Source organism: Prionailurus bengalensis, chromosome C1 (assembly GCF_016509475.1).
Source record: "Prionailurus bengalensis isolate Pbe53 chromosome C1, Fcat_Pben_1.1_paternal_pri, whole genome shotgun sequence".
In the NCBI taxonomy this organism is placed as follows: Eukaryota; Metazoa; Chordata; class Mammalia; order Carnivora; family Felidae; genus Prionailurus; species Prionailurus bengalensis.
This window is the reverse complement of record NC_057345.1, coordinates 77,290,001-77,305,252: the sequence shown is the minus strand read 5'-3', so window position 1 is coordinate 77,305,252 and position 15,252 is coordinate 77,290,001. Positions and strand designations below refer to the sequence as shown.

Genomic DNA, 15,252 nt, shown 5'->3' with positions numbered 1-15,252 from the left:
CGGGCTGCTAATTGATCGTTTCAGTCCAGGGACGATTTGGAATAAATTATAGCCATCAAAAGGATATCACAGCTCATTTTGGTGGAAGGCTTTCCATGTCGCTTCGCGTACGTCTCCAGGAGAGCGCCGATTGCACCAGCTGACGGAGAGGAGGGGTGGGAGCCAGTGGCGGAAAAGGAGGCCAGCGGGGCGGGGCCGGCGGGGCCGGCGGGGTGGGGCGGGGCCGGCTGTGGCGCGCGCGCGCGCGTGCGCGCGAGGCAGCTGCAGGTCCGCGGCCGGACGGTAGAGGCCTCCCTTGTGAGGAGGCGGCGCGGCCGCAACCGGCTGGGGCTCCGCTCCCCAGCTCGCGGGTCCTTCCCGACGAAGTCCCTGCGCGGCCCGACCCAGTGTGAGTATTCCCCACTCGCTCTCTTCCTCCCGCAGGCGGCACCGCCTGTTCATTAGAGGTGAGAGCGTCCGCCGGGCAGAGGGCCCTGCTGGGGGCGGGGGTGCTCACGTGCGGAGGGGCTCACCTCCGGCTCGCTGCTGCCCCTCAGCGGGGCTTCCCCAGGGGGTGGGTGGGGGGAGGGAGGTAGAGGTGCTTTCGCGGGGCGAGGCTCTTAGCTCCCGGAGCCGGACTAGCGAAGCGTGGAGTCGCCGCGGCCCGGTTGGGGGCTTTGTGTGCAGTTTAGAGTCCGTAGCTCTGCTTTTCACGGCGCAGTTGGGGAAGAGGGCTCGTGACAGACGCAGGCTCGCGGGGAGTCTTGCCCACCGCAAACCCCAGGGGAGGGCGAGGAGAGCGCGGGTCGGGCGGTTGGCAACGCGAGCCCGCGTGGGGGTCGCCCGTGCCCGAGGTCGCGGGGCCGGCGAGTCGCTCGCTGGGGGATGCGGTGAGAGCGCCGGCCAGAAAGGTTAGGTGCCAGACCCTGCCCACCCCTCACCCGAGAGGTGTGGAGCCGATCGCACCCCCAGACCCTCGTTTCGTTTTTATTTCCCAGCAAAGTGTGTGCCGTCGCCTGGCGGTCATGGAGAAGGGGGACGCAAAGGCCTAGCCCTAGATGGGATTCGAATTTGAAAAAAAAAAAAAAAAAAGTTTTTCCTATTCCTGTCGCAGGCACTTGCCTTTCTGGTCTCCCCGCCTCGCCCACGAGACCTCCAGGCAACTTTTATTCTCTTCCTAAGTTGAATCGTAAGCAGGGTTGAGGCCCTTCAGCTCACACATAACCAACCCCTCTGTCCCAAGTGCTCAAAGTCGGGGCTTCGCGCGGTGCTCTTAGTTGTTTAGTCCTCTGTCACGCTAATACGTTATGTCAGTCTAGGGCACGGATGTTTCCATGCAGGCGATTTTGACAGCAATCACCATACCAAGCTATTATGAAGTGTGATGTCAGTGCGTTCTGGAGGACGGATAATATGTAAGCCAGTTCTTGACACGCTATCTTACAAGGAAACATCTGAGACCATCAGGAAGAGGCATTTTAATTCACACACCAAAAATATTTTGTGTTTGGTTGACATCTTTCAAAATGCTGAAAGAGGTAGTAACATTTACCATTTTGTAGGTATTTATCAATATACTCACAAAAGTCCCCCAGGAAGGAGGAGGGTTTTATCTTCTTGCTGTTCTATCATATATGCCGAGGAACAGAGATGTTATGTGTCCTACCAAATAGTCCACAGTAAGTCAGGGAGAAGGCGCTATTTATGAAACCAAACATCTTCTAAAACTGGAATAATTGGAAAAGTGAGGAAACTAGTTGTGCAAGAAAATCATCTGGTAGCTTAAATGAGAGACCCATATGCTTTTATACAAGTGCTGGGTATGTGAAACATACAGTTTATCTCAGGTATGGAATTCAGGTAAATATTGTGTAAAGCTCCAGTCTTAATGACTACTTAGGTATTACTCTTGGGTATTAAAGACTGATTTTATCAGGAGTCACTTAAAACAAGGGATTAAGTTCAAAACTATTGCGAGGGCCCTGATGAATGAAGTTCAAAACTATTGCGAGGGCCCTGATGAATGAATTCTGACATCTGAAGTCATCCAAATCTAAGCAAATACTTTAGGCTTGATACTATATAATACAAACTGTATTTACACGGACCAAATTCTGTAGGAGTCACTTTTACCATGGATTCCGCATGTGTTGACTCAAGGTATGATTTTCTTTTCCTCCATTCATTAATTCAATAAGTATTTATTCATTATCTGTTATAGGTCCTCTGTTTCACTTTGCCATTGAACATGATCCCCATAAGCAGCTAATAAATAATTGAAGTGTAACTAGAATACCTGTATCTTCTCCTGGCTCCAGGAAATTTGAGGAATATTATTATGAAAGAGTTAAAAACTGTGGCTTTTCATGTATACAAATGAGAAATTGGATTGATTACTCTCAAGTAGTAAGTCAAGGAAAGAAAAATTGCAGGTCAGGAAGTTTTCTCCAGCTAGTAAGTGCCCTGTCCCTACCCAGTGGCATGTGTTTGTTTGTTTTTTTTCCCCCTCCTTAAGGCTTTAAAAACAATGTTTAAAGGGCTTGCGTGATTGAATGGGCTTATGACATTCTTTTAATTATTTTAGAATGTCAAGTTTTCCTAAAAATGTCTTGTTCCTCATATGGTATACTGGAGTATCTGGTTTTGTGTGGGTAAAGGCATGATATTTTTAGTTAAAATCAAAGCCACATACTCCTTTCTCTCCCAATCTGAAATAAGAATGGCCTACAGTTAAGTCAAGCAAACAAACACATCCCAGGTAGTCACAAATACACCTGGTTAAAACTCATTTTCATTGGTTTAATAGAAATAGAAAAAACATACCCAATATGTCTATCCCGATTATTTATAGTTTGAATGTTTTTGTGGATAATGCTTCAGATAATTCAGAACAATGCCTATATTCTTGAATATCAAGACATTTCTGTGTGAAATATATAAGATGCACCTAAAGAATGTCAAATTTTGTGAAGTACAGTAATAGAAGATGTTAAGAATAATTTTATCTCTACTCTAAATGTGTGCTGTAGAGCTGAAACTGTGTAACCAGGATATGACTATAAACTGATGTAGACAATACCAGGACTTGCACATATATTTTAGTGTGTCTTTATCCAGCTAGTCATCCTGGAAGTTTGCAATGATGCGTTCATTGCTGCCATTGATCAAACCTGTTTTGGAGCTCTTCATTAGGCACTGTTTTCAAAACTCACAGCACATCTTGTTAAAAAGCCTAGGCAGTGGTAAGTCGTCTTCTTTTGTAGACTTTCAGTGTCCTGAAGAGTAGGGAGACTGATCAAGTCAGGATAGTATAATTTGGGATCAAAACAATCAGAAGGACAATTAGATGGCTTTCTTTAGTAGCTTTTAAACTAGTTCTAAAGTCATTATACAAACATAGTTTGGATAATGGCAGCACCATTGGAATAAAAGTAGCTGCCAAGGGACAGCTTTAAGAAAAGTGCTCATTTGGAGCTGTACATTCTCTTTGATTGTCAATGAATTATTAATTTAACAGTCATATACATGTATAGTACAATGGTATACAGTACAGAGACATGCTCAGAAAGTTATGTTGTCAAGAATTTGGTTGATCTGGATTTTATGAGAGTTCAGTTTTGCTGCTATGATTACAAAAGCTGTTAAGTTCTAGAATATGGAAATGGATAGGAAAAATTCAAGATGTCATGGGCTAAATTCAGGATTGCCATATATAGTTCTATAGAATTGGTGCTCACATTCCTTGAAATATAAAAGAATCATACTCAGTTAAGAAACCAAATTTCACCTGTATTCTATTTTGTGAGCAAGGCATTCACCATTACCAAAAAATTCAGTGATCCTTAGACTGTAGGTTAAATGTAACCTGTGGGTTGAAACGTTTGTCATTTTTAGTAGTTGGTTGTGAATACAGACCCCAAAGTAGATATGTAGTAGAACCATTGTGTACTGCTTTAAGTTAACAATATACTATCAAAATATAGAATCATGAAACTCCTCACCCAGTGAAGTTAAACTCTTATATTCAAGACCAGAATATGAGAGAGGGAATAGAAAGACTACGAAAAGAGAAAGAGGTAGGTCATGGGACTTTTGAATCATAATTAGTTGAATTTATTTGAGGGAAGAGTTTATAATTCCTTTCCAAAAACCACTAGCAAACAATTTAAAATCTGAGGGAATAGTTGAGATTCAACTCCAGCTGAGACTGTATGGAGTACCAAGAAAAGCAGAAAGAATGTAATTAGCTGAGTAGGAATTTTTCTAAGAGTTCAGGTCTAATACCTTAGTATTATATAAAGGGCCACGGGATCATTAGTGATTAGCAGGGATTCAGACCATAATGATGAGAGATCAAGGCCAGGGGACAAAGATGAAAGAGCCTTCCAGCTTAAACTGAATGTTGCAAATGCTGGTGCACTTACATAGGGAAGGTCAGCCAGCAGATAAAGAAATAGGGCAACAGTCCCAAAGCAACAAATGTGTTCTTCTCTTTCACCCAAGAGTTAGATTGGATATGGAGACTAACCAAGTTTGAGCTGAGACGAAAAGAATGACCTTATTTCAATCGTTTATAAGGTTTGGAAATTTGAGTCCTGTCTGCTTTGATGAGCTTGGATATTGCCCAGAAATTAGGGAAGGGGACCTGCTAGGTCCTGGATACCAGGGCTACATACCCAACTTAAAGGTCAGTGAACAAGGTAGACAGATCCAGTTCTTTTCTGCGTAGACCTGGTTTGTCCATTAGGTAGACTAAACAACTCCTAAATTTTACATTATAAGTACAAGGGAATATTAGGTACCCAGGAAATCCTCAATAGATATGACAGTGGTGGAAAAATAAGTGACGTAATGTTAGCCTTTCTTTTGAAATGGCTAGCCTAACCATTATGTCTATTCATCTTCTATAGACTTAATAAACATCCAAATGTTTCTTACTTTGAGTCAAAATATTAAATTTTGTCTATAGGATTGGGGTGAGGAGGCTCTTAGTAGTTTAAAGCCCATCTCTTTATTAATAGGGTCCTGGTGGTAGATTTACAAAGTTCACATGTGGATCCAGAATATAGGAAAGGTGAGAAATTGCCCTGAAAATTGGGAAGTATCATGTGGTAGAAAGAAAACTGGACCAGGAGTGGAGACCAGGTTTACCATGTACCAATTGTGTTACTTGGAGCAAATTTTGGTTTCCTTTTAGGCAAAATGTATATCAATCATAGTGGTACCCCATGGATCTACTTCAAAAAGTAGTTTTGATCCTAATCTGAGACAAAGTAAATGGAAGCACTTGGTTTATTAAATACTGTGCAAGTGCAGGATTTTGTGTGCCACTGCACAGGTTTTGTAGGTAAAGGTAAGGGTTGTAACTCTTGAGCTATACACATATTTAAACCAAAATATAAATGAAGATGGAAACTTACCTTTGGGAACTTGGGAGAATAGAGTGGTTTTAGCATGGATACTAGAGACAGGTGGATAATGTAGTCATTATTTCTCCTTTCTCAAGTTCATAAGAAGTAGTACTCTGTTGCCATTGCAAGAGATTTTAAAAAAATAAAAATAAAAAGCTTCCTGAAGGGCTGTTAGTTGTAAAGAAACCTGCCAGCTTGCTTAATACTATCAAGTCCAGATCTTCAGCATTGGCACTGAAGACACGCTCTCCATGTGGGGGGAAAAGTAGCCAGACTTCCAGGCCTTGTTTTTTGTACTCTCAGAAGTTCTTCTTTTCTTAGACATTTCATTAATTCCCATTGCCATCTTCATATCTTACGGGAGGACAGAAGCTGATTGAAGTTCCATATATTGGTGTAATTGGTCAGCTGTGAACATTTTTTTGCAATTGTTATTCCTCCCACAGGAGCAACCCATTTTTGCTGCAGAGATAGCACAACCTCCCCCCAACCCCTTGCAGGCTTAAAAAAAAATGAACACTTGTATCTTTTATTTTTTTGTACTTTCCTCTGTGTATTTAAAAGTTACAGAGGCTCTTTTTCTTTCCCCAGCAGCGGCTCCAGCTCACAGAAACACAAGTACAGACACAGATAAGACAGCATCATCAGCTCCCACCAACAGGGGGCATGGCTCCAAGACAGGAGGGGAGAATAGAAGGAGAAGTCTGGGATGTTATGGGGCAGTATGCACTCATCTTTCCTTCTGTCGAGTTTCAGAATCTACCCTACTAAAGAGTAAAAACAGTGCCCCTTGTCTGAAGTCATTGGTTAAAGGGAGGTTTTCTGGAAGTTTGTTGAATATCTTCCACACAGTGATACTTCATGAATTCACATTCTGTGAGGCACAGTGTATTTGAGCCAGTGTTGTATATTGCAGCATTTGACTGGTTTCAGGTAGTCTGTGTTTGAATATCACATCTGTTACTTGCTGAGTGGTTTGGGCAAGTTTCTTAATCGCCGCGAGCCTTGTTTTCTTTATCTGCAAAATGACAATAATAGTATCTGCTTTTTAGGATGTTGTACCTGATTGTTTAGGATTGTTGCTGTGTGCTCAGCAAATGGGAGCTGTATTTTTAGGCTCTGGGGAGTGAGAAAGAAATACAAAGGAATTTCCATTTTCAAGGAGCTTACAATGTGGTTGGAAGGGACTGAGTAAAAGAAAACTGACAAGACGGTGCAGGGCAGAGAATAGGCATGCCATATAAGTGTTGCAGATAATGAAGAGTTCAGCAGTCTGCCAAGGACTAGGATGAATGGTGAAAGATTTCAAGATAGAGGTGGGAATTATCTTTGGGATTTACAGGCTGGGTGGGATTCAGATATATATGGTGGAGTTGAGAAGGCATTGCGGATGGCCGGGAGAAGTAGTGATCAGAACGCACAGTATAGCAGGGGTGGGAGTATGCCAGAGTGGAAAGTAAACCAGCTTTTGAGCCAGATATATAAGCATAAGCATCCTGTCTCTGCGGTGAGATTTTGGTTGGACAAGTATCTTAACTTCTTTAGTCTCAGTTTCTACAACCTGAAAATGGGTGTAATCGTATCTCCTTAAGTTGAAGGGGTTAAATAAGATAATGTTTGTAATGCCTAACATGGTGCCTGCCACCTCACAGGTGTTCAATGAAATGAAGATAATCCATGTGGTGTTTTGAGAGGACAATGGGAGGGCTGTCTGAAGAGCTGTCTTGCCTTGTGTAAACTAGTAGTGGAAAACAAACCAGAAATGTCCAGTTAGGGAGAGTGGTGAGGAGGCTTAAAGGGCAATTTAAGGAGGTAGGGCTGTTACAGGCTATCAGAGCTATTCAGGGCTTTCCAGTAATGTGAGGGTTTATGGTAGTTAATATCAAGGCACTCTGAAAGCTGTTTTGGAAAAAGGAAGAAACTCACTTTGCACATGTAAGGTGACAGGTGTATAGATTAGGATAGTGGAAGGGTTACCAGACCTGGTTGACCTGGTCTCTCTAAAGTTTTTTTTTATAGACAGAGCTAAAGACTAAACAGTGTGGAGTTAGGGAACCTTTGTGTTTTGTTTTGTGTGTAGACTCCTAATAGTGTCACTTGTCCAGAATAAAATTGGTATAGACCCACAACTTTGGAAAATAGAACTTGATGTTCAGGGACTATAAAAGGTGGGAAGTAACTTTAATGCTAAGTAAGTCCTAGAACTTGCTTTTGCTTAAAAAATAGCCCTTTAAAAATTTTTGTTCCTTTCTCCTTGTTAATGAAAATGAGTTTGTGCCTTTCGTTGGTTTCCAGGAAGACATAAGTACAGGTCATTTGTAGCAGTGTAGAGTTTGAGGTTAGGATTGTAGTCACATTGGGTTAAACGGTGAGGTAGCAAAATGATAATTTTGATGACTTTGGTGACATTGTGATTTGGATGAGAAAATGCTGTCCTTTCCCTTTGGTTTGGAAGTGATTTAATTAAAAATACAAACCTAGGAAACAGTTTTGGATACAAGGGGATTTATTTATATTGTCTCTCATTTTCTCCTCACCTCTCTCTTTTTTCTGCCCATTGTAGTTTTGTAATGGGAGAATAAATGGTAGAGAATTGTTTTTCTAAAGAAAGTTGCATTGATTATATGGACACCAGTTTTTAAAATGTGAGGAAATTGCAACTACCTATTACTTTTCGGTGGTAGGCCTTAAACATATTAAGCAGGAAAGGATAACTGACCTACCATTGATTTCCTGAATTTCACTGTTCTCCCATCTGGGGGCAAGGGCAACATGGTGCTAATAGCTCTGAGGTGTCTGGGGTGTCCCGGTAGTTAACTGTAGCCAAGTATTGCTTCCCTTGGAAGGAGGATGCACATGCCAAGGGGATTGTGCACAGTGGTTGACAAACATAGAAAGGGGATAAATGACAAAGGAAAAGGCAGGCCTGTGAGGTTAGAGGCAAAGCAAGCTGGCTTAGTCCTGTTGCTTCTGAGCAGGGGCAAGGAGTGTATTTCATTTCTCATCCCTTGAGTTTATTTAAATTATCTGTTGGGGTGGGGGTGGAAATAAGGCTGATTAATACTAAGATGCAAACATGAGGATTATACCCAGCTTCTGATACTCCTTTTCACTCCATCTTGGAAACTGAAGACCACAAAAGAAACTTGTTGGAAAGGAAGGAAGGAGAGAAAGCAAAATGTATTTCTCCACTTTTTAATGAGAGGTGTTTTTTGAATATATGCTATTTGGTATTTTATATAATGGTATTTTTGGTATCCATGCCACCCTAACAGATCATCCACAGTAGCTCCTGGCTGAAGCCCTGGCCAGCAGGGTTTGAACCGGGGGCAGGTGGTATTGGACAGAGGGTATTCAGGGTGCTGCTGTCATTAATTTTGCTGAAAGAGCCTCATCAGAGACCACATATCCCCTCCTTGGTGGGTGGCATTGAGCCTTGGAGAGGGCCTCCATGCAGTTTTCAGTCTTGCCCCCTCTTCCAACCCTTCTGCCTTCTGCTTCTGCAGTGGGACCTCTCTCTCTCTCCCCCCCCCTTTTTTTTTTCAATTAAATGAATTAATTACCAGGCGTTTAACTTTTTGCCAGACTCTTTCATTATGCCCAGAGTTGTTGCTGAGCGGCAAAGGGAAGTAATAACATTCGCAGTGAGGGGCAAATCCTGTTAATGAACAAATTAAAGTTCAAACAGTGATTCAAGTTCACAACCTCTCCGTGGCTCTTCTCTTTAATAAGAGTTATACATGTTACTTTCCTGCTCTTTTCTCCTTTTTATTACTTTTTAAGCTTTTCATCAACACTGCCGGGGCATATTTGAGGCTCCCAGCCTTTCAGCCCTGACAAGGACTGGAGCACTTATAATCCCATCTTAATTTGGCAACTTTTGTAAAACACATAAAGGGCCCAGGGTCACTTTTGGTCACCAGGGCCCAGTGACCATCTAGCTTCCACCTCCTTCCAGGGCTCTGTGGGTTGCTTCTCTCCCTACACATTCCTCTTCAGCAATCAGGATCTGATCACTCACCTTCCTGCCCCTGGGCACCGCTTTGCCAGGTGGGGCTGCAAGGGTCTGAGCCTTTGCCTCTCTCTGTCCTTCTCCTGTTGTCTTCTCCACCTACCTGGTTGCAGCCTTTAGGGGGAAGGGGACTTGGTGAAAAGAGGGAGGACCTTCAGACTAAAAGCTGGGAACCTTTACAGGGAAAGGATCCCCTCCTGGCCACCATTGTTACCAAATGCTGCTTGCCTCATTTAGGGGACCACGCAGATGCTGAAAGGCCCAAGCCTCATTGGCCCAAACCAGAGCCAGGCAGGGGCCTGGTGGGGAAGGAGCCCAGGCGGTATTGGGTGCCTGCCTACTTCTCTCTCTCCCTCTTTTTTTTCCCCCCTCCCCATACTGTGGATTGCGTGGGGGTCTTTTCCACCTCCGTGCCTGGCTTCTCACCACGATTCCCTGAGCGTGGCTTGATATAATCACCATGACAACTGCAATCTACGAGCATACACATAATAGAGATGAAATAGACAAAAGATTAGCATGCCATGAAAAGTACAATAAGTTTCTTATTTAGCATTTAGATAACTGTCTTTCCTTCGGAGCAAGCTTCAAAGTTGAAGCCAGTTTAGACCAAGAGGATTAATTCTTTCTCCCGCATGCTTCATTGAATCTCTCATTACCAAACTTTGTCTGTATTGATGTAAGATTTGATTGAAGATTAGAGCATTTAGCAAATCTTGCTTTTCTGCATGTATCAGGTCCTTTCAAGCACGGATCGCAGTGCCCAGTGGTCAATACCCTTACTTTTATCCAGTGTCTGCTTCATTTAAACTTAATCAACTCCATCAACGAACTGGAACAGGGAAACGTCCCTGCGGTAAGAATGTTGTGCTTTTGTGGGATAATTCTTTGCTCTTTCCCGATCCGTTGCCGTTAAACCTAAAATTGCACTATGATGAACTTTTTTTTTTTAATCAATATGATAATGACAATTGGGCCTGAATGCTCTGGTAGGACTTAGACTTGAGCTGAATCTGGTTTCCATCACTAAAACAACTTCTGGTCCTATGATAGTCCGCCTCCTTTTGTGTGGCTTTAATACCTTTTCTTCCCTGACACTGAATATTGCTCAAGCTGGAAAATGATGCATCTTTGTAGGGAAGGCTCATATGTCACAGCCAGAAAGTGAAGCAGACCGATTGGTTGTGTGAATTATCTGACTTGCTGCAGTGAATTATTTGCACTGTTTCCCTACCTAGTCAACAAGTTCCTGAGGTATAGTAGAGATCAATCAAAACTGACAGCCTGCATGTGAAGGCTTTACTGTGTAAATCTGGTGCACTCATCCTAGCCATGCCGGCCCTGGCATCTGTATATCATTTTTATACTGCTACCAGTAGAGCAATTTCAAAAGTATTTGCAAGGAAAATGCGTGTCCCCATCTGTTCCTAGAAGCATAAATGTGCCACCTTCAGAGGGTTTTCACTGGTAATCATATCTTTAATGATCAACAGACTAGTGATATATATTTTTCCATAAAATGGGGTTTTCTTCACTTTATTGTGATTGGCTAGAATAAATAGCTTTTCCATATGTTCAGGAGATAAAATATAAGATTAGCAGAGGTCGTTTGTTGGATAGTAAACAAAAGAAACAATTCATTCCAAATAATCTTTGAACAGAAGCAATGACAAAATTAAGTTGCAATAACAGAGCATCTGAGGCCCCACATCAAAAAACAGACCTTGTTCCTCCTTGGAAAAGGAGCCGTTTAAGAGTAGAAACTTAGAGCCTCCTAGAGGACTCTGGTGGCTTATTTTCATGAGGCAGGGGAGGGAAGGAGCAGGGTAAGAAGGAGAGGCTAGAATAATACTTATTTGTTCTACTTCTGTTTTAAAGTGATATTTCCTATCCCTTTATTTTTTAAATTTATTTTTCAAATTCCTTTCCCTTTATTTTACCTGCTATTTGCCCATCTTCACTGCAGCACCCTCGGTAAGTGTTCCGAAAGTAAGAAAATGCAACCTTGCTGAATTTCTCTTCAGGCCTATAAGGAGATAGGGATGATTCTTGTACTTAAAAAATTAAAAGGCTGGCTTCCTCCATGGGAGATTTCTCTTCTTTCATAGAAAAGGGTGACCTTGAAGAGCCGAGCACAGTACCTGCCTTTAAGTGAAATTCCAGAGCCATGCAAAAGCTATCTCAAGATAGCCAAGACCCACCAGGAACCCCCTAGGAAGTGTTCTTAGCAATCTGATCCCACCTATGTTACAGTCTGAAGATACAATCAGGCCCTGACCTGCCTCCCCACACTTGTACCCACACATGTATTCTCCACACTCAGCACCCAAGAGGCCCACCCCTTTTCAAATGCAGACATTCTTAGTTCTGTAGACACTGTTAGAAGTTTGGAAACTTCTCCAGGATCTCTGTTAGATGTTTCCACTGCCTAATTAGTAATCTTCAGTCCTATTTTATTTGCAGAGTTGGGAGAGAACCTCCTGTTCCACAAAGGACTGACATTAGTTGTAAGATGCCTGAATCTATGTAAACAATGTCTTCAGCCTTCAGGCTCTCCAGAAAATAGGTGTAGAGCTGTTTAGACCTGTTTTCTACAAGTCAGGAATTGAGAACGAGAAGTTGGGATGGGAGTTTCTCTGAAACATTGAAATTAAGAGCAGTTAGGTTAACTGTTCAGCTGATTCTTTATTGTTATTTTTACCCCCTTGGGACAATGTGGGTGTTGGGGGGGGGGGATTCTGTCCTTTCTGTATATGTTACCCTCTTCAACCCCGTATTCCCCAGATTTTTTTTTTCCTCTCTCCAAATGCCTACTGCTCTCACTGCAGCAGGAGTGTATAGGTATTAGTTTGAAAATTGGAAATGTGGTGTTCAGGCTGATCCCAAGCAGAAAGTCTATTAGCATCTTAGACCTGACTTGTGTTAATTTCCTGGCCCCAGTGAGGCTTGGGAACACTGACAGATCAGTTGAAAAAATAGCTCACTTAAGTCTCTGGCCAGAAGAAGATGGGAAAGCTACCAACAAAAGATTTTCTTTTAAAATTTCCCCTTAATCTTAGAAACATAATCTTATAGGCTGGGTTGTACATAGATAAGTGTAGACTTTATAGGATTTATAGGTAGATCACATTTTGCCTGATCTGAAACCATATTTGCTATAATATTACAATTAAGACTGAAAGAAAGGGAAGTCACACTTGTGGTTGCCACATTGTATTGTGATATACTGCAGATCTGCAGTCTGCAGTGAATTTGCTTGCTACAAGGAAATTCTGGCATGTGTTGTGTATGAATGAAACATGATTTACACTCAGTTAAAAAAATTGAATTTCCTGATTTCTATATATTTTAGTTTGAAACCCATTTTGCATTGAATTTCTGTGTTGTTTTTAGAAAATGAAAAGAAGTAAACTCACCGACTGATTTTATGTGGGAGAAATAAATGTGTGATGTTTGCTCCTTCCCTTGTCCAGGAGGACGAGGCTGTTAAGTATAGGTGGGACATTTCCCACTCTGTTCTCCTGTGTCCAGGGGTCCTGTTTAACCTACAGATCTCTGCCAGGAATATTGCTGTCCACATGGGAGTGGAAGACACTGCAGAGCTTACCTTTGGGGCTCAGGTTGGCTGAAGCTCTGAACCATAGAACTGCAGGCATCCAAGGTTTTCCTAAACACTAGATTGGAGCCATTTGCAACATATAGTCCTTTGCTGCTTCAGAACCACAGGCCCTCTACATGTGCATATCCATAGCAGATATGGACAAGCATTGCAAATTTTAAAAACAGACATACTATGTTCAGGGTGAAAATTACTGCAGCAACAATGCCATCTCTTTCCCTCCAAAGTCTCACTGCCACCAAGCAACCTCATCAATAAATCCAAGCTTATTTCACTGAAAATGTACTTAATTCCAGAAAAATTACTGGATATATGTATGTAGCAATATTATTTGTTAACCAGTTTTATGAAAAAACCTCTCCCACCTTAGAAGAAAATATTGAACCTTAAACTCTAATTCAGATATTTAAAAACATGTAGTTTAATACAGTGTTATTTTGCATATAATGTCTCATGATTGTAATATGCATAGTATTTGGTTTTTTTAGATACCCCTTAACAAGACAGGGGAGCAAGCAGTATGGTGGTTTGCAAAGAAGTTCAGATTTTAAAAATAAGCTTAAGGAATTGCCTGTTTTGATTAAAGAAGATAAACTCAATTGATTGTTAAAACAAAATGAACTATTAAAACTTAGTGCCAATTAACAATCTTTAAATTACTGATAAAATGCCACCTGGATCTTAAAAATGCCAAGGTGTTTAAAGTTACCCGAAAATGAAAAATTTGGAGGAATTGAAGTACCTTTTTTGTTCTCCCTTACTCTGAACAGGATACTAGTAATACTTTGTCACTCCTGGCTTTTACTGGGAATTTTCCTCTTGTTCCAGAAGGAAATAGCAGAAAAGCAACTTTTACAGTTAATAGCCTCAGTCTAAAGAACGTTATTTCTAGGCAGAATTTCTACAGTCACCCTTGTCTGTGAACACTCGTTAAGGATGTGTTTTAATTTTAGGTCAGAACAACTGGGTTAAGATCTGGAGAAGACATTGAGTTTTCCCTATGGGGGAAGGAGGGGGAGAAAGGAAGCTAAATGAGTTTTACTGTGCGGCGGAAGGACTACCCCAGGCACCAGTGTGGTAAGGAAAAGTGGATTTGTAAGCAGCCTTCTTCTGCCCGTCCATGTCTTAACCCACTTGGAGCCATTCACCTTGGGAGCAGGTTGCGGGTGGTCACTAGAGACCTCCATCTCACTCACTTCCTCTCAATGGCCTTTTGCCCAGACTTAAGGTACCTTCTTCCAGGATTCCCCTCCCCCATCCCAACACAAACGGCGATGGACGTGACAGCTGTTTCGTGAAGCCTGCTGGTCATCCCGGAGGGGGGCAATCCTGTCCCCTCTGGGCGTTCAGAATCCTACTTTAGGATGCTTCCACTCCGCAGTGCTGAAAGTCAGCGAACAGTTCTGGTTCGGGGCTTCGGGGACACGTGACCCGCGGGCAAAGTCCGGGAACCGTCGGTGGGTGACGCTAGGCGCGACTCAGCCGTTCCGCAGCCCGGCGCCTTCTGACGCCTTCTGACAAACCTGGCCGCGAGCGCGGAGCGCGGCGGCCAAATGACCCTGGACCCAGGTCCGGTCCGACCCCCGTGAGCAAGTGTCAGCCTGAGGACGCACCCTGCCCTGGCGGGGCTGGAGGTCGACCTTTTGCACAGGAGAGGCTGACTTGAGAGCACAGACACGTTCCCAGTTACTACTCGCCGCGGGTCAACACCGAAGCAGGCGCGCAGGGAAAAGGTGAAATGGGGACTGTGCCCTTGCTGCCCGCCCTTGCCCCTCTTTGTGTCCCAAGACATCGCCTCGAGAGTACAGACGCGGCTCCGGGCCGCAGGGCCAGAGACCCTGTGGTTTCATTCCCCTTGGCTTCAGGCGAAGGCTGAGATGGTCGGGGTAGGCCTTACGCCGGCGGCAGAGGCCCTGCCAGTGGGAGGGGGACGGGGAGCCTCTGCAGCGTCAAGCGGCCTCTCTCCCTTATTTCCAGACATTTCCGACGAAACGCCCTAGGGGAGAGCCGCTGCTCCTCCCGAGTTCTCGGCGTTCGCTGACCCAGGTGTTGGAGGTTGCCGCTCGCCCGAGCTCTCAAAGGTCCTAAGGCTGGGCCTGGGCGCGGCGGCCGTGTCCTCTCCTAGTGCGTCCCTTCACCTTCCCCTCGCACCCTCCGCACTGAAGGTGTGCGAGCCTCTCCTGGGGCGCCCTTTCCGATTGGGCCCAGATCGGCACCGCCCTGGGGCTTCT

At 43.5% G+C, this 15,252-nt stretch overlaps 1 long non-coding RNA gene across 2 annotated transcripts in view; it reads left to right on the top strand.

The window, feature by feature from the left end:
- Positions 1-227: 227 nt before the first annotated feature.
- LOC122480758 overlaps positions 228-15,252 on the top strand; it is a 65,211-nt gene continuing 50,186 nt past the window's right edge. For both annotated transcript variants that reach the window (XR_006296656.1, XR_006296655.1), the window contains exon 1: positions 228-388. This is a non-coding gene — a long non-coding RNA (uncharacterized LOC122480758). The remainder of the gene's footprint in view (positions 389-15,252) is intronic.